General features: G+C 38.4%; 1 protein-coding gene across 1 annotated transcript in view; it reads left to right on the top strand.

The window, feature by feature from the left end:
• Nucleotides 1-16,564, top strand: part of galnt1 (UDP-N-acetyl-alpha-D-galactosamine:polypeptide N-acetylgalactosaminyltransferase 1) — a 58,636-nt gene that overhangs the window by 11,564 nt on the left and 30,508 nt on the right. Inside the window, exon 2 of the mRNA XM_017309341.1 lies at nucleotides 11,392-11,504. The gene's annotated coding sequence lies outside the window, so the exon portion shown is untranslated. The remainder of the gene's footprint in view (nucleotides 1-11,391; nucleotides 11,505-16,564) is intronic.

Raw genomic sequence — 16,564 nt, 5'->3', positions numbered from 1 at the left:
CAACTATAATTAGATTACTACAGTTTTTTTTAGATTCACAAAAGCAGTGGTGTTTTTTTTTTATCAAAGGGAGCTATTATTTAATACAGACTACTTTATATGTGAGAGACGATGCTTTACACTTTATACATTTAAGGGATTATTTAAATTAGTGGTGATACTTGGATCTGATGTGTCTTTACTGTTTGGAAGTCAACTTTTAAGACTAGTCCAGGGGATTTCTTTTATGAAGACAAATATCAGCAAGTAAACGAATAATTTTTTAGTTTTGCAACTGTTCATCACCTATTCACATAACACACGTGACATCGTCAATTCACGGATTTTAGTTCTTTCGTAAACATTCCTATAAAAAAGCAAGAAAAAAAAACCCAGAACAAAGCCTGCATGATTTCTCAACACCTCTATTTCTTCAAATGTTTGTGCTTCACCATTGTTCCTAATCTAGTCTTTATTTTGCATGTCAGTCTCTCCACATGTTGTATTTCTCTTACTAATTCGTTAGGGGTGCACAACATATCGGCTTTATCATTGGCATTGGCCGATGTTTGACACACGGGATGCGATGGTGACGGCAGCGACCAAAGTTCAACATTTTTCAACTCTCTTGTGTTGCGTTGCAAGGCTGTGTGTGAACATCTAAGTGTTCACTCAGTGCACACTTACATGTTCACATAGACTTGCACTATGTCTAAGTGTGAAATTTAAAAAAATTTACATGGACAAACTTTGCTGGTCGTTTGGCTGGAGGAGAGGAAGCGATTGTCGCCTTGCTGCACAAGTTCCACAGGAAATGAATAGAGAGGTAGCGGCGGTGCCTCCTGTGAGGTGTTTAAACTGGGTTGATATTAATAACTGATGTTTTTTTGTTGCTTTTTTTTTCATCTGGTTGCCATTTGTGTTTCAGGATGGATGGGGGTTGGTTATGTGGTATTTGTTTGGTCATGATTAGTTAGATTGTTAGCAAAGGATTGTGGGAAGTTTAACTGAAGCAAAGAAGCAGTGTCTGCAGTGCTCAGTGCTACTCAGTCTCAGTGAGTAGGAAAATACATGTACTGTATATAATACTATCTGTAAATATCAGTCATTGATCATATGGGCAAAAATAATATTGGTTGTTGATATTTGCCTAATTTTTATATCAGTGCATCCCTACTTTTTAAATGTTTTTGGGGCATTTCATCTGTGCTAAGCCAATTTTTCTCAGTAGTTTTTTTTCCCTTTTGCTGCAAGTAGTATTTGCCTTTTTTAAAGCACAATATTTCATTAAAGAGAAAAGCACAGGTTCTTCATTAGAAATGGAGTATATCACCCCCATTTATCCATTAACACGTCACTGTTTAATTTTTTTTGTAAAACAAAAATAAAAAAATATTGATGTGTTTATGGGCAGAAAACTGAGTTTGTTTTTGTAATGCAATGAAAAAAAATGTCCAACTCAATTGTTCATCTCCATTTAAAATGTTAAACAAGCAATTGTAATGCAGCATAAAGCATTGCCACAGGCAGCTGAGCTTGTGTCGGCTTTTCCAGGATGACTTTTATTTACTTGCTAATCACCTAAAAAATGTATTTCGTTGTAAACTATTTGGAGTTCAGGGAAAAAAACAGAAGAGGGATCAGTCAAGGATTCCTTGAGGCAAAATTTCCATCCCGAACAGAAATAGAAAGTACTTGTGACTTTCCAATATCATTTGAAGATGAGCAACGTATTATGTTTTGGGCTAAAAGGACAGAACCTGCTGTGCAGCTCTGCACTCTGTCAGAGTAAGTCATCCGTCTTTTGGTGACCCTGATAAAGTTGCAGCAGGGATGCACACAGCCATCCATCTCAAGTTCTTATCGGCTGCCATCCTGCTACTTTAAGTGTCTGTGTGTTTGTGTCTCTGAGGACTCTTTGAGTAGAGTTGTTCTGGCTCGGTCACATGGATAGCCATATCAACAGTTAGTCCTGACTGATGGACTGCAGAACAGCACATCCATTGTTTTGCTTTCTAAGTGTGGGTATGCATGCTAACCCAAGAGGAATTGCATTTCCACCAAGCCACAAATGTCGGTTGCTATATGATCATTTATCTCTGAAGAGTGTGTGTGTGTGTGCGTGTGTGTGTGTGCGAACTCGCGCGCGTGTGTGTGTGTTTGTGTTGTATGTGTAATCTGCCAGAGGGGGAGATTTGGGTCAGAGTGGCCAGGCCAGGAAGAGACGGAGCAGCAGGATATCGACCCCGTATTTTCTCAGCCAGATAAATCTTTCTTAATTCTGAAACAGAACATTTTTAGGTTTAGTTTAATTGTTCGTGTTAACAGCAGGTTCCTTTTTGTTTTCAGTTTCACATTCTTTTCCTATTAGACTACTGGAGTCTGTGGCTGCTTATTTTTTTCTAGCTGTCTGTCTTGGCCTGTTCTGGTTTAACAACCACAAAAGCTCATAGGATTTCTTAACTTTAAGTACTGGTGAATGTTTTCAGTGCCTCTTAGACTGTCTCTGATAGACCAACACAAAGTTGTGAACCATGGAAGAATCCATGGTTTTCTTCTTATTTTGTTTTTACATGTAGTGTACATTTTTTTCTTTGTCTTCCTCAGTTGAAACGTTTTGTTTTTTTCATGATTGCCCTTTATTTGACTTCATCCATCCACAGCGAGGATGGTGTTTTCAGGGTTGTGTAGGGGCCTATGAAATCAATTTTATTTTCCCAAATTTCACCATTTCAATTTTTATTTTTCTAAATTCCACTTTGACCCTCCTAACTCCATTCACTAACATATTTAGTAAGTATGGAGCAAACAAAGCAATTGGAAAAAATTCCTAATAGGTCTCTCATTCTTTCAGCTTTCTAGCATGATTCAAGTTTCATAAAGGTAACAGAAAAACTAAAACATTATGTACAAGAGAAATAATCTGTTTTTTTTTTAAACATTTTAAAATAAGAAAGCTAAATGTCCCTTTTAAAAACGTTTTATGGTTGAACTCCACAACAAAATATCTCATAAAGAAACCTGCAAACGATGCATAAAAATCACGACCTTTGGACATTTTTATTTCTTTCGTCTGCCCCTGACTTTTCTTTGATATACATGACTGTCAGTGTTTTCGTCGTTAGCTCTTGTGATCCTGCACCCCCCCATTCCTGCTGTTTGCGTCTTTACACCAAACACGGTCGAGTAAAAAAAAAAAAAAAAGAATATCTGAATTGGCACACAGAGCAATAAAACCTTAAATAAACTCTCGCCTGGCTTCTGTTGATTTATTTAAACGTGTAACATTTAACAGACGTGACCTATTTTGTAGTGTCTTGAAAAAGAACCCTCTCATCTGTTTGTCGACAAGAATCTGTCCATTCACTCATTCATAACATGAGGCAGCATGAGGGCTGCACAAAACTAGACGACATCCTAAACCCAATCCTTGACTTGTCCGAGGGATTTTAATCAATGCAGACGTTGTGCTGCAATCATCAACAATGGAGTATGATGGGATGATTAGGAAGTTGTTCTCGGCTATTTTGTTTTGTTTGTTTGATCCTCCGTTTGTGGAGGTCAATCTGCAGATTATCACCGGGACGTCTCTATCGAATCTGTTGTGTTAACACGCACACCCATTTCAAGAGGGTCAGGGTGATTTCATCACACTCTTCGCCTTGGTTTCAGTATGTTTTTTATTTTGGGTTCCTTCTGCATGCTTTCAGCTCTCACACCCCCTCAAATAGGCTTTGCAGTCTCACTGGTGGCTGCTTCTCCCATTCACACTGCTCCTCCTCCATCCAACGACGCCATCAGAGTGTGTCACACGAAAGCTATTTGGTTTGTAATTGGCAAGTGTCTGCAAGCCTTACCCATGGTGCTAAGCTCCATATAAACAATCCAGCAGTTTGTCTCGGATCGATTTGTTTAGAATGTGGAGCGTTGGAACACATTCTTGCAATTTCAACCAAGTTAAAGGTATTGTTAATGTAAATGCAAGCCGAAGCGGGGAGCTGCACGACTCGATGAATCATTGTATCTACAGGCGCCCCGAGGTACGAAATGAAACTGCACAAGTTTCATTTCGTTCTCATCTACGTTTTAAATTTGACAGCATGTGCAAAAAGAAACTGAGCACCACAGGCATGTTTAACAGTGCGTTGATCGAGTCGTATTAAACCGGGGCAATACAGAGACATAATAGGATAGAAGGACAGAAAGAAAATCTCTTGAGTTCTTAATCAGACTAGATTTCTTAATAAGGCTAGATTTAAAGGAGGATGGCCAGATTAGTCATGCCAGGAGCTCACAGAGGGGCTTTACCTGAAGTCTTTAAGCTCAAGTTATTGCCGAACATTTAGAAGGCACAATGGAAGCTTATTGGAGTTCATCTAGTGTGACGAGGGGTGTGTGTGTGTGCACGCAGTGACATGGGGTATTGATCTCATGATGGAGCTGCTTAAATGAAATTCTGATATCACCAGCTCCTTTTAGAAACATGTGCGAGTTCATCTTGATGCCGCATGTGTATATTTAGATGTCATCCACTTATTGATTGCTCATTTTGCGGCAACCAAAAAGCTATTCGGTCTTTGGAAACACGGCCTCGGACCGAATCGGATGATGTGACACAATATTGGTTTTGTCATTATGTCTTTTTGTTGTTATGTTTGTGTGAATAAAAAGAAAGCATGGGGTGCGGAGGAGTGTTAATGTTTTTCTGGTTTTATTCGGTTACTGGAATCCTTATGTTTATTTTTAGATAATATCACAAAGTGTTTCACAGAGGAATAATAAAACTGGAAGTCAAAGGAGAAAAAAGGAAGAACCTGTCCGTTCAAGTTTCTAAAAGTTGGAGTAAGAAATATGAATCAGCGGTTATCTTTATAGTGAAGATTAAAAAAAAAAATCATAAGAATTACACTTTATTTTGACAAGATGAACACAAATTGATTGTTTGCAAAGACTACCAATATTGCTAGAATTATTTTTATAGTTGGATTATTTGACAATATGATATTATGTGTGATGCTTAGTTAAAAAGTTGCACCACTAAATGTAACTGGTCCTGAAGCAACTTTTTACATTTTTTTAGTAGAGAGGTTTGGCAGCCATATAGTTACAGCCATATAATTAATATATTATTGCTAATAAGACTGCAATGAGTGTTTAATTCATCTTATTGCGGTATTACGTTTTATCCTGATAAAACTTTGCTAATTACTGCATTGTATTATGTACTGAATTGTTTTTAAACTGCATTATCTATGGTAGGAGAGATGTAAGTCTAAGACACGTCACAAATCCAAACACTGAACCTTGAGGTGTACCGTGCATGTCAGTTATGTGGCATCAGATGTTATCTGATTTGCAAAAATGCTGATGGCCCACTTTTGGAGAGGTAGAAGATGCCTGTTAAAATGTTCTGATTTCATCTCCCATAAGAACAGACAATTTAATGATTAAGATAAGACGATTCAAATGCAGTGGTTCTCAAAATAAGTTGTTTTTTTTTTTTTACCCATTAGGTAGGTGCATAGCACACAGCAAGGGTAATTCTGGTACTCCTCTAAGTACATGAAAATGGGCCAGCAAATATAAAATTAAGTTGGTGAACAAGCATACTTTTTCCAGAGTCGTTAAAATGTCAGTGCTAGAGGTTCAGTTTGGCTTTTCTGTACTTTTATTTTAGCCTGAATCCTTGGTTTTAACACTTTTCAACTTTTTATTGTTTTAAGAAAAAAGACAATGCTATTTAGAAGTTAATTAGCTTTTATGTAATATTAGAGTTGCAAGTTATCAGTTAATTAAGTTAATCTAAAGTTGACTGAGTTTATCAATAGAATAATGATTTGTTAAATGGCCATTTTCTTACAAACTTTAGTTTCCTCTTTTATCAAAGGTTTACCGTCTTTCCATATCACAAAGGGCTAATTATTCTTAATCTGTGAATTTAAAAAGGAAGCTCGTCATCATATTTTAACAATAATTTTGTGTCAACTGTATTAAATGCAGACTGAATTTAATACAACTTTCTCACAATATTAAACTTAGACATTTATGAAATATAGCAAAAGAAACTCGGTGTACTGAATAGAAAAATAAAAGATGAAAAGAATAAAATAAGTGAAACACTTAATCCCTCATAAACAGAGAGATGTTCAGGACTGCACATTTCACTGTCCACTGCGTCAAAAAAGTGGACCGAAGCTGTGATGTAGTTCTGCTGTCTGAGCTGACTACAATCTGTGGTGAGAACAGCACTTTGTGCTATTAGTCGTGCTTCCAGTTCAGCTACCTTCTTGTTGCATCATGCCTGTAACCAGGTTGTTGTGGTTCTTGAAGGAAAGTTAAAACTTGACGCCATGAAAGGAAGCCTTCAAAGTCAATCGTGCTTATTGGCATTTTGTTTTTCTCCGCCATGTTCCAATTTTCCCGTGTTGTGGTTGAGAAGTAGACGCTGCTCGACTATGCAGCACGGCTGTATGAGCGCCATTAGAGGTGAAACTTACGAAGTTTGTCGAGTGTTTATATTTCAAAACAGAAGCGAATAAAGTGCACTTTGCATCCTACATCGGACACCGTTTGGACCGTTTCTCCGCCATCTTCTTCTCTTACATCTGGCTCTACTTCAGGATGAGCAGCAGCGCCCTCTTCTGGATTGTGGCCACACGACAACACTGAAAGGTCTACACACCGACTTTATAGTTAATTGAGTGTAGCTAAACTTATTTTAATAAACTATAAATCGACAATTAATCGTAAGTCGATTGTTTGCGTCCCTGTTTGATATATCTTGTGCTTTTCATGTAGAAAAAAAAAGCAATATTCAAAAAATTTATTCAATTCACACTTTGCCAAAAGTCAGTCAGAAGAGGAGATTTCTCACTGCATAAAACTACGAAGAATTTAGTTCTGCATTGGGAATGTTGCCAGGAGCTTCTGAACACACAGCTGGGGGACGTGCATGCTCTGAAGCCTGATCCTGTTAACGCGGCTGCTGGCCAGAACTTGGACCAAATACAAATCACAAGTTTCCAGATGTCACCAAGGGACCTGGAGAGAGATAGGAGAGTCTCTGACTGATCTAGCTCGTGTAATCACTCAGGACACAGACAACTGAAGGTAGTAAGGATGTGCGTGTGTGTGTGTGTGTGGTGTGTATCTTGTCGCTTACGGTTACACACGTAGTGGTCTAGTGGCCTGCAGCTCTGTTTCCTGTGTTCCCTGCTCTCTGTAAACAGGAACTAGATCTCTGTCTTTCTGTCTGTCACTCTGTCCTTTCATCTATCCCCTGTATGTCCTTTGTTCCCTAATTCTTCCACTTCCTCTGCTGCCTCCATTTTCTTCTGCATATTGTAAATCTGCAGACCCACAAGCACACAGTAAATGTTTTACCATGCAAAGTAGGACTGCACGGTATTAGAGAAGCATGCCGATTATTGCTGACTACTGCAATGACTGTATCTGTTGTGATAAAACTCACATTTTCCTCCCTTTTCTGTTTCTCTTCTGTCATTGTAACACTCTCTGCGCTTTAGCATCTCAACTACTATAATCTAAATTCTGTGTGGGCAGCGAGAGCAGTGAAGGTCTGTCTAGGTGTGTGTGTGTGTGAGTTTGTGTGCATATTATGTCTGGCTTCAAGTCAATGGGTAATTTGATTTATTCTCTTTAAAAAAAACAGCTCAAACTAACTTTCAATTATTAATTGGATCTGATCAGTGATCTGCTGGTGAAAACATTTGATAATCAGACTATAAACACATTAAACAACTGCAGGTACTTTATATTGTTTGAGTTTAATAAAAAAAACGAGAACTCAGTAGATAAATGCAAATTTATTTGATGATTTTTATGATGGCATTTGACTAAATGTAATGTTTATTGCTTGTTTCATAATTTGTTACAGTATTATGTTTTTATTGCATAAAGTACTTTGAACTGCCGTGTTGCTATGCAAATGGACTTGACTTGATAAATCAATATCAGCCGGTTAGAGCTCAAAGAAACCCAAAGTCGGTATCGGTCAGGAGTTGCTTCTTGTTGCATCCCCACTTTTAACCCTTACAAGAGTTTAAGACTGAAGTTACACATGCATGAAATAGCAGTTAGTTGATGCTTTTTGTGTTGTTATTTTACCCCATCTCCAGATATATTTTTACCTCTGGGCAAATGTGTGAGACCGTATCATATGAGGATGTCAGTCTCATGTGATGCATATAAATATGTATCACATGAAAGTCAGTCAATCAGTCACATGAGCCAACAGTGTCCAGAAACAGTTTGTGAGTAATATCCTGCCAGGTCAGATGGGATTTTGCTAAATGCTTTTATGTGGCTGAGGATCGTTTGCAAAACAGAAACTACCCTCTGGCTAGCTCATAAAAGTGTTTGCTTTGCTTTTAAAGGGTTTTCTAAACCCCAACCTGCCTTGCTTGCATCTTTTTAAAAACAAAAGTCTATTATGGAGTGTCCATTGAGACACAAGCAGCTGCTTCATGTGTGTTTTCTATACACTCTATTCCTGGTATTCCTGTTTTTCTACTCGGGCTTCCCCTGGAAATCTGTCAGAAATGGTGAGCTATGACTGCAGTGGCCTGTAATAGTGTTGTTGTCATCTTTTGTTGCTTTTCCTCCAATGTCTGTTTTGCATGAATTTCACTTGTGTGTGTGTGTGTGTGTGTGTGTGTGTGTGTGTGTGTGTGTGTAGTGCAACAGCCTGTGCATCACCTTCCTTTACTCCAGAACTGTATTCAGGGAGGGCTTTTTCAGAGCAGGAGGTTGACTGAAAGAAAAGACGAACCAGTTGGACCAAGGTTGGCGCAGCGCTGTTTGTTGTTGCGAATACAAAAGATGCCATCTTTGGACTCCCTCTGTTACAACATAAGCTAGAAACAGAGTCACATAACACGTACAGAGATCCTGGCTGGGAACCAAACACTCACACGTTGCAAGCGGTTCATTGCTCAGAGAATGTAAAGCTTTAATATATCTCCCCTGTGGCTTTTTCCGTGAAACAGTTTGGATAAAGCCTTGGACTCGACTGATTGCTCAGAGGGTTCGCTCTGAGCTCGGCGAATTGGGAAAGATTAATTTGACTACTTGTTTGGGTTTAGTTCTGCCCACGCTACCTTTCAGACGGTCCAGAACAAAGTCTTCTAACCGTGTTCAGACTCAGACAGGCTTTGTAGCACCTCTGCATTTACAAGGCAGTTTTGGTGCTAATAGTAAAGCGTGCTTAAATTTTTGTCCAGGGTGGTTGTGTGGTTTTTTTCTTCTTTTTTTTTGCATAGAGAAAGGAATGATTTTCTTTTTCATTTGTCTGCCAGCGAACCCCTCCTTATTACTGCATTTGTTTTTCTGCCTCAGTCGTTGGCCTCTTGGATTCATGACAGGAACTACGTGGACCCAGAGTGAATGAAAAGAGGGCTGAGAAGAAGAGGAGACTGTTGGACTTTTGGATTATTAACAGGGACCGTTACGTAAAACCGAGATTGAAGCAACAGTAGGAGGTGGTTAGAGCCACCCTTTTGATTTACATGTGTTCGTTCTTAGTGTATAGCTGAACAGCTGTGAAGTGAGGATGTTATAAAAGTATAGTACTGAAAAATAAAGACCAAAAGAGATCATTTTAGTCCAATAACGTTTTGTGTTTAAATGTGATTTTTATTATACACTATATCTATATCTCATGATCTTATGGAGCCTATTGTTCATGAGCTTGTCCATTGTTTTGTCTGAGTCAGTAGTTTAAGTGGAAGGCCAGGTTTTCAACCTGTCTGTAGTAGTATTTTGGATACTTGTTAAAAAAATTTAAAGTGACTGAGAAAGTTTTTCCACGTGACGATGAAGTTGGTATCCAATCTGAAGCTTCTGATTGGTGCTTTAGTATAGGAGTGGAAATACATAATATATCACAACTGACTGCTTGGATGCAGTATAGGGTAATATTTCATGTATGATGCATCTTTGATTGGAAATTTATGCCTTTGCTGCACTGCTGGATAGAAACTTAATTAAACACAGGCGGAAAAAACGTCTATTGTTATTAAGAATGAATTTAATTTAAAGTTTCATTTCCTTAACGGTAGCTCAAGCAAAGAGCTGTGGAACCGTATGTGTTTCTTCTTGTCTGCTCTTAGTCTTTGTGCCTGTGGTGACATTTCACACTCCTACAGCATGAGATAAGTTAGAAATGAGGACAGGAAGAGGTTTACAGTGCAGACAAAGCAAAGACACAGATGATTTGCCATTCGCGCTGCAGTGTTGGGTATGGCTCTGTAGGTTTACTTTGTGTCTGTCTTGGGAATTTCAAGAGTATTTCTAGAAGCCTTTTACTCGTTTTTCTTCCAATTTGCAGATGGATTACGTTTCACTGTGGTTTTGGGAAGGTTTAGTAGAGGGTTGGAAAGAAAGACGACTTTAGAAGCATGATTGAGAAGAAGACAAAGTTAGATAAGGAGTGATGAGTCACCCAGGGTGAAAGAGACCGACACCTTCAGTGGTCAGAATCCTTCATGAGCTGATGCAAACCTGCACTGCAGCACATCCTTCTTACTGCCACTATTGCAGGAGTGTGTAGGCTGGCAGGAAGAGATTTATGCTATGGCTGCTCTTGCAACATAAAGCTAATACACTCTTACTGTACGCAGACAGGCAGCATCAAGTCCCAGTGGACCAGGATGAAGACTTGGCTTTAAAGTAGGCCAGAGGCCAGAATTAAGGCTACAGAGATGCACACACACATAAACCCATGTTGAATTATTCTCACTCTCATCTCATCTCGGTGGATTTTACCAAAATAGCAGATTAATCCGGTGAAGTGAGCAGCTCTGGGAATTTATCAACAGTCTACCCATATTTCTGTCCACCACTACCTCCTTTTGACATTCAATGTGCATTTTTTCTTTTCCTTTTTAAGGCCGTCCAAATGTCTCCAGCTTGGTTTGACCTTTGGATGGTTGTAGAACGATTTAGGATGATGCATTTATGAGATGACCCTGAGTTTAATTAGCAATGTATGACTTTTCAAAGTCAGTATTTAGACATTTTTGAGTGGAAGACGATGCAGCAAAGTCGGAAGAGCTGATATATGGAAACGTAGTCGGATACATTAAGACTAGTTTCACCATGAGTGAGTGACTAAGGGTTGTTATAGGTTGTGCACAGTGAGGAACTCTGTGTTTTCTTTTTTTTTTTTTTGAGGTGAAGATTGTGGTTTGGTGCACTGTATGTGTGAAACACTTTACACAGCGCCTCTTGCCATGAACTGTTTGTTACTATTTAAGAAATATTTCCTCCCTGTACGACTTAGAGATTACAAGAGTGTTAACATTTTTCCTTCACAGCATATCTGCTATTTCCTAACATCCTCGGTGAAACAAATGTTTATTTTTCTGTCTGGCTCTCTTTTGTCTGTTTAAGGAGCATGTTTGAGTGACACGTAAAGGAGGAAGTGGGATCCCTGAGGCTCCGGCCCTCTCTGCCGGTGGAGCGCCCTGCACATCTGGCCAGAGGCCCTCGAGTCACTAGGACAGGTAGGAGTTTCACAACAACTGAACAATGGGATCAAATTCAAATTTCTCTACTGTGGTGAAGCATAAATTTGTGGTTGTATGCAGTGACAGGCTAAAAGTAATGATTAAAATTAAATTACTCAGAATCAGATAATGAGATAATTAGATAACCGTCTTAGTATTATAGAGGATGTTTGCTCAGACATATATATTAGAAAGGAAATTCCACAAATTTAATGAAATATTAGCTATTATTTTTGCGTTTTGTTATTTTTGTGCATACAAAATAAAAGTCTCTGCAGTTAAAAACTGTAAAAAATAAATAAATAAAGGAAAAGTATATAAAATTCTCAATTTTACCAATGAGGTACTTTAAAGATCAGATGTAGCTAATGAGCATTTTGTCTTTCTATTATTGGACCTCATAAATATTCATACTATTCTTACGTATGTACTGATGCTACAATTCTTTATATAAAGGGAAAACTCTGTTAAAAATGTGCTTCATGTTGCGAGGTTTCTGCAAGGCCTTTTAGAGACTCCCATTTTAAACTGTAGGTCTTAAATTAAATCTGTGCTTTTGTTCATTCATTGCTTCTCCTATCTTTTTTCTGTTTTTTTTTTTTTTTGAGGAATGCCCCTGTGACATTCATTTGCTCTGTTCATTGGTAGTTCTGGGAGAGGAGTTTAAGAGGTATTACACTGACAAAACTACAATTCCTTTATTGCAGGGAAGCAATAAACCCAGTTAAATTCAACTTTCCACACAAACCTACAAAACATTTTTCCTCCTGAAACTCGCTTTGTGGATGTTTTGGCAAATTAAATCAAAACATTTAGGTTATTTTATTATCTTAACAGCTCTTTTGCCATGGAGGAGCAAGTATTTAGCCACGGCTTGAAACTGGTTTTGGTATTTGGCTGTTACTGGTCATCAGCACATCTGAAGTAAACTTAATAGACTAGGTGTTCAACATAGTTATATTAGGTGTAAAACTGTTTGACACAGTTGGCAAACAACTTCAATTTCACAATAACCTGGAAGTGGTAATATTGTTTAGATTTTCACTTAACAGTTCTTTCTAGACAAAAACACTCCAAAGATGTAAACTTTTTTTCTATTTATTGCTTTTTTTGTTTCTAAAAGCTTTAATTAATCCTAATTCTTGACATTTACCCCCTTTTTGACATCTTTGCCTAACAGATAACAAAATAAAGTCAAACACAGTTGAGCAGTAAGTTGGCTTTAGCAACGCCACCAAGGCTTTATGTAAATTATCCTGTTTTATTATGAAATGTAATTCCAAGTCCCGTTTTCTGCTGTCGTGAAACCACTGCATGATTGATTAAACACTGGGTGATCAGATTACTGTTATTACCTCCGTCTGGAGCATACTGCTGATCAGCGCTGTCTGTAGGCTAACAATAGTTTAGTTTAATAAAACTGTGTTTAAGAAATTTGGAGAAAATCTCAAGACACTTTGGAAATATTTCTCAAGGCAGATAAAGCATTACTAGCTGTTCTTTCTATTTTCTTTACTCTGCAGTAACGACCAAACTGGCTTACAAACGTCAGATAATTAAAATTTTGCTCCTAACATCTGTATTTTATGAAGCGTTACAACCTTTGTTAGCATTAAGTATTGCCTGGCTGCATGTTATGCCATGGTAAACACCTTTTGAGTTTTTGATTGGATAATCCCGACGAGGGAAAGAAACTGTGACAGTAAACATGAAGGTATCTTTGGACGGCTCTGTGTTGGAACTTGTTCCCGCATCAAGAGTTATGAGTAATGCTGTTAATTTGCCTACTCATAGCACTGATGTCATAGGACCGGGGTGTTTTGGACTTTCTGAACAAACTGTAGTTATGAGCTAACAGTGTTATTAAAGCTGTCAGATGTGGTCCTGCCATCTTCCTGTTGTCAACACTTAGACAGTTCTCTGCTCTGTAATTTACATCTAATTTGGGTGAAACATTTGAACTACCTCTTTCCATGTGTTGATCTCTTTAAAGTACCTGCCTATCCTTTTGTTGCACCCAGCAATAAAAACCTTATTCTGAGTCAGTGCTCCTAGTGATTTTACTAATGAGCTCCAAAGCAAACGTTAAGTGTGCTATCGTTTGGATTCTTATGCATTTTCATTGGTATTTAAACAAATAAGAAAATCCTGTCGTCATTTTTCAGTATTTCAGTTCGTAAAACTAATTATAACATCAGGTAAAGATAACTTGAGTAAACTTTCTTTAAGTGGAAAAAGAATAAACCCTCTCTGAAATGGTCCATCTACCAAAATAATCCCATGCATATCCTAAAAGTCACAAAAAGATCCCAGAACAACATAGAGAACTGCTGGTCTCCCTCGGCTCAATAAGAACGATCATCAGTGGAAAAGGCCCATCCTACATTTACCTAAAAACCCTGAGGGGAAACATTCTGAGCACTCGTGAGACTAAAGTGCATCTTTTGGGATAGTTATTTTTCACATTATGTCTCATGTGAAAAGTCAGTGTGATGGTGGTAGTGTGATGGTCGGGGACACGTTTGAGCTTCTGAACCTTGGAGACTCGCCTCGGTTGATGGAGCCATGGATCCCGCTCAGAAAATCCCAAATGAGAATGCCTGGCTGTTGTTCTGTAACCTCACGTTACCTGTATTTAACCAGGAAGTCCCGCTGGGATTAACAATATCATTTTCAGGGGAGACTAGGAAAGGTGGCACCCACACAAACAAGGTCTTAAATCCAGCTGAGATGATGTGGTAAGACCTTAACCGGCCAGTCATTCTAAAAATCCCTCCAACATGACTAAACAAAGAGCCGTGGGGCAAAATTCCCACACATCAATGCCAGTTATCACACACACTTTATTGGGATTGTTGGCGGCACACCCAGTTATTAGGTTATGTGAGCAATTGCTTTTCCACACTGGACCAGGTTGGTTAGGATAGCTTTTGCCCCCTTGATAAATAAAATCTTTTTTCTTTCCTCATTTCTGGAGGAAAGAAAATGTTGTTGTGGTGCCTTTAGCCTTTCAAGCCTTGCCTGCTTGTTGTGAGCTGTTATAGTAATAGAGTGGAACAACAGTCAAACATGTAATGTCTGGCACGAAACTCTCCTGGGCAAAAACAGTTTAGGCTGTATGTGTTGGGGTTTGATCAGCCTGTGTGAGCTTGTGCTAATAGTACTTAAGAGACGCCTTCACAGTGGGTTGATGGTGTCAGATTTATTATTTGTGTAAATAAAGAAATCAGATTGAAGTAGATAAATAAAAAATGAAGTTCTTAATAAAAGAGCAGCTGAAGCGGACTGGCGTCAATCTGACCAGCAAGGCGTGATAAAGTGGTTTGTGGGGCCTTTTGTCGGCCGCAATTTCTTTTTAATGCATTCAGTGTGTGTCTTTGAGCATGTCCGCCTTTCTTTTTTTTTTTTTTTTTTGTTGGGGACACGCAGCGGTGCTCTCTGTAATCATTAAGAGAACACCAGCTGTGAAAGTAATGTGTATTGATTCTGGCCAAAAATGCCTCAGTGATTGGAGATTGAAGTGTGCAATTCCACTTTGCTCCGGAGCCAAGTTTTGCATCGGTAATCGATTTCAGCAGGGACTTTTGTGCTGTGGTTGGCTCTTCTCTCTGTTGAACTCTTTTGGTATGTTTCACCAAAACAAACGGTGCTTATCGACTGTTGAGCCGTTACATTACTTTGGGACAGAAATAACTGAATAATTGTTTTACACCGACGCAACTAATTATTGCAAATCCTACAGTCAATGCAGTGGGGGTTACCGCCAGGGGTGCTGGGCTGGCTCTGCAAGAAAACACTGAGAGCTCAGGAGAAAGTCCAACACTTTTCCTTTTTCCAGCTGCGTTAGCTGGATGTACTTTCTTCTTGCAGTAAAGAATTGGAATAAAATGTGCTTGCACTAAGGGGCAAATACACTTTACTTGCACTTTTTTGCCTTTGCATGCAAAGCAGGAGTCACTGCAACAGAGATCAAAACTATTTAACCCACAAATCTACAACTTCACTTGTCAATTTATTTCACTTCTTTTTCTTATTATTACTTTTAGAAATGTTGCAGAAGTCCCGCAAGTCACCCTAACCTTTTATACAGCTTTTAATGCATCCATGACTCTTCTCAAAATAAAGACAAGAATATGACAACAAAAAAAATCATATTTTTTTTTATTAAAATAAACATTGTCTGCCTTTGTGAAATATTATATAAATGCAGAAAAGTGCATCTTAAACCTTTTCGTGTCAGAGCGTAACCTATCGAAAATGCTTAGAAAAACAACACTGAATATTTCATCGAACAATTTCTTCAAAGGATAAATTGCAGCTGCGCTTACAGAGTAGAGCCCTGCCTCTGGTATTGATTATTGATTAGGGTCTCCAGTAAACATGCGTGTCCCAACAGCATCGCATTACCATAACACTCATTATCATGCTAATAAATCTGTCAGTAGTATTGACTCGGAACAGTTGGCTTTGGTTTTACACACCTGCCACGTCTTTTAATGGTGGAAGCAAAATCTAGACCCCAAAATCCAACTCATGATTTATTGACTGACGATGTAAAAGCAGCAGAATAACTCGCAGCTGGTTATTTCTAAAAACGTTTCTGCTCTTTGCCCTAGCAGAGTTGAATTGGTATGTTTTTTTTTTTTAGTGGCCATGTGTCAACATTTGTAGCTAAAATAGGAATTTGGGAAAAGGTTCTCCTAAATTATACAAATGGGACCTTGAAGTATTGGGTGAGAATATGAGATTAGCTTTTTTCTTTTTTGTTTTATTTAGCCGTGTTTAGATTGGAGGCGATTAAAAACAGCCGTAAGCAGTAAACAAGCATGTATCCATCGGATCAACTTTCTAATAATATGTTTGGGAACAGAGCTCTGTGAACAGCCATCGTCTTTGGCCTGCTCTCTTTATGGACGGTTTCAGTCTGTGACTTGGCAAGTTGCCAAGTCATCAATCCTCTGACTGTGAAGACCAACAAAGTTCTGTATTAATTTAAAATAATTTTTGCGTTGATCTTATGTTATATTCACATTTTCTGAAAAATGGAAGTTTGTATT

The sequence above is a fragment of the Poecilia reticulata genome, linkage group LG16 (assembly GCF_000633615.1).
Source record: "Poecilia reticulata strain Guanapo linkage group LG16, Guppy_female_1.0+MT, whole genome shotgun sequence".
Classification (NCBI taxonomy): Eukaryota; Metazoa; Chordata; class Actinopteri; order Cyprinodontiformes; family Poeciliidae; genus Poecilia; species Poecilia reticulata.
Note: the sequence above shows the minus strand (reverse complement) of the source record. Positions and strands in the feature narration are given on the sequence as shown.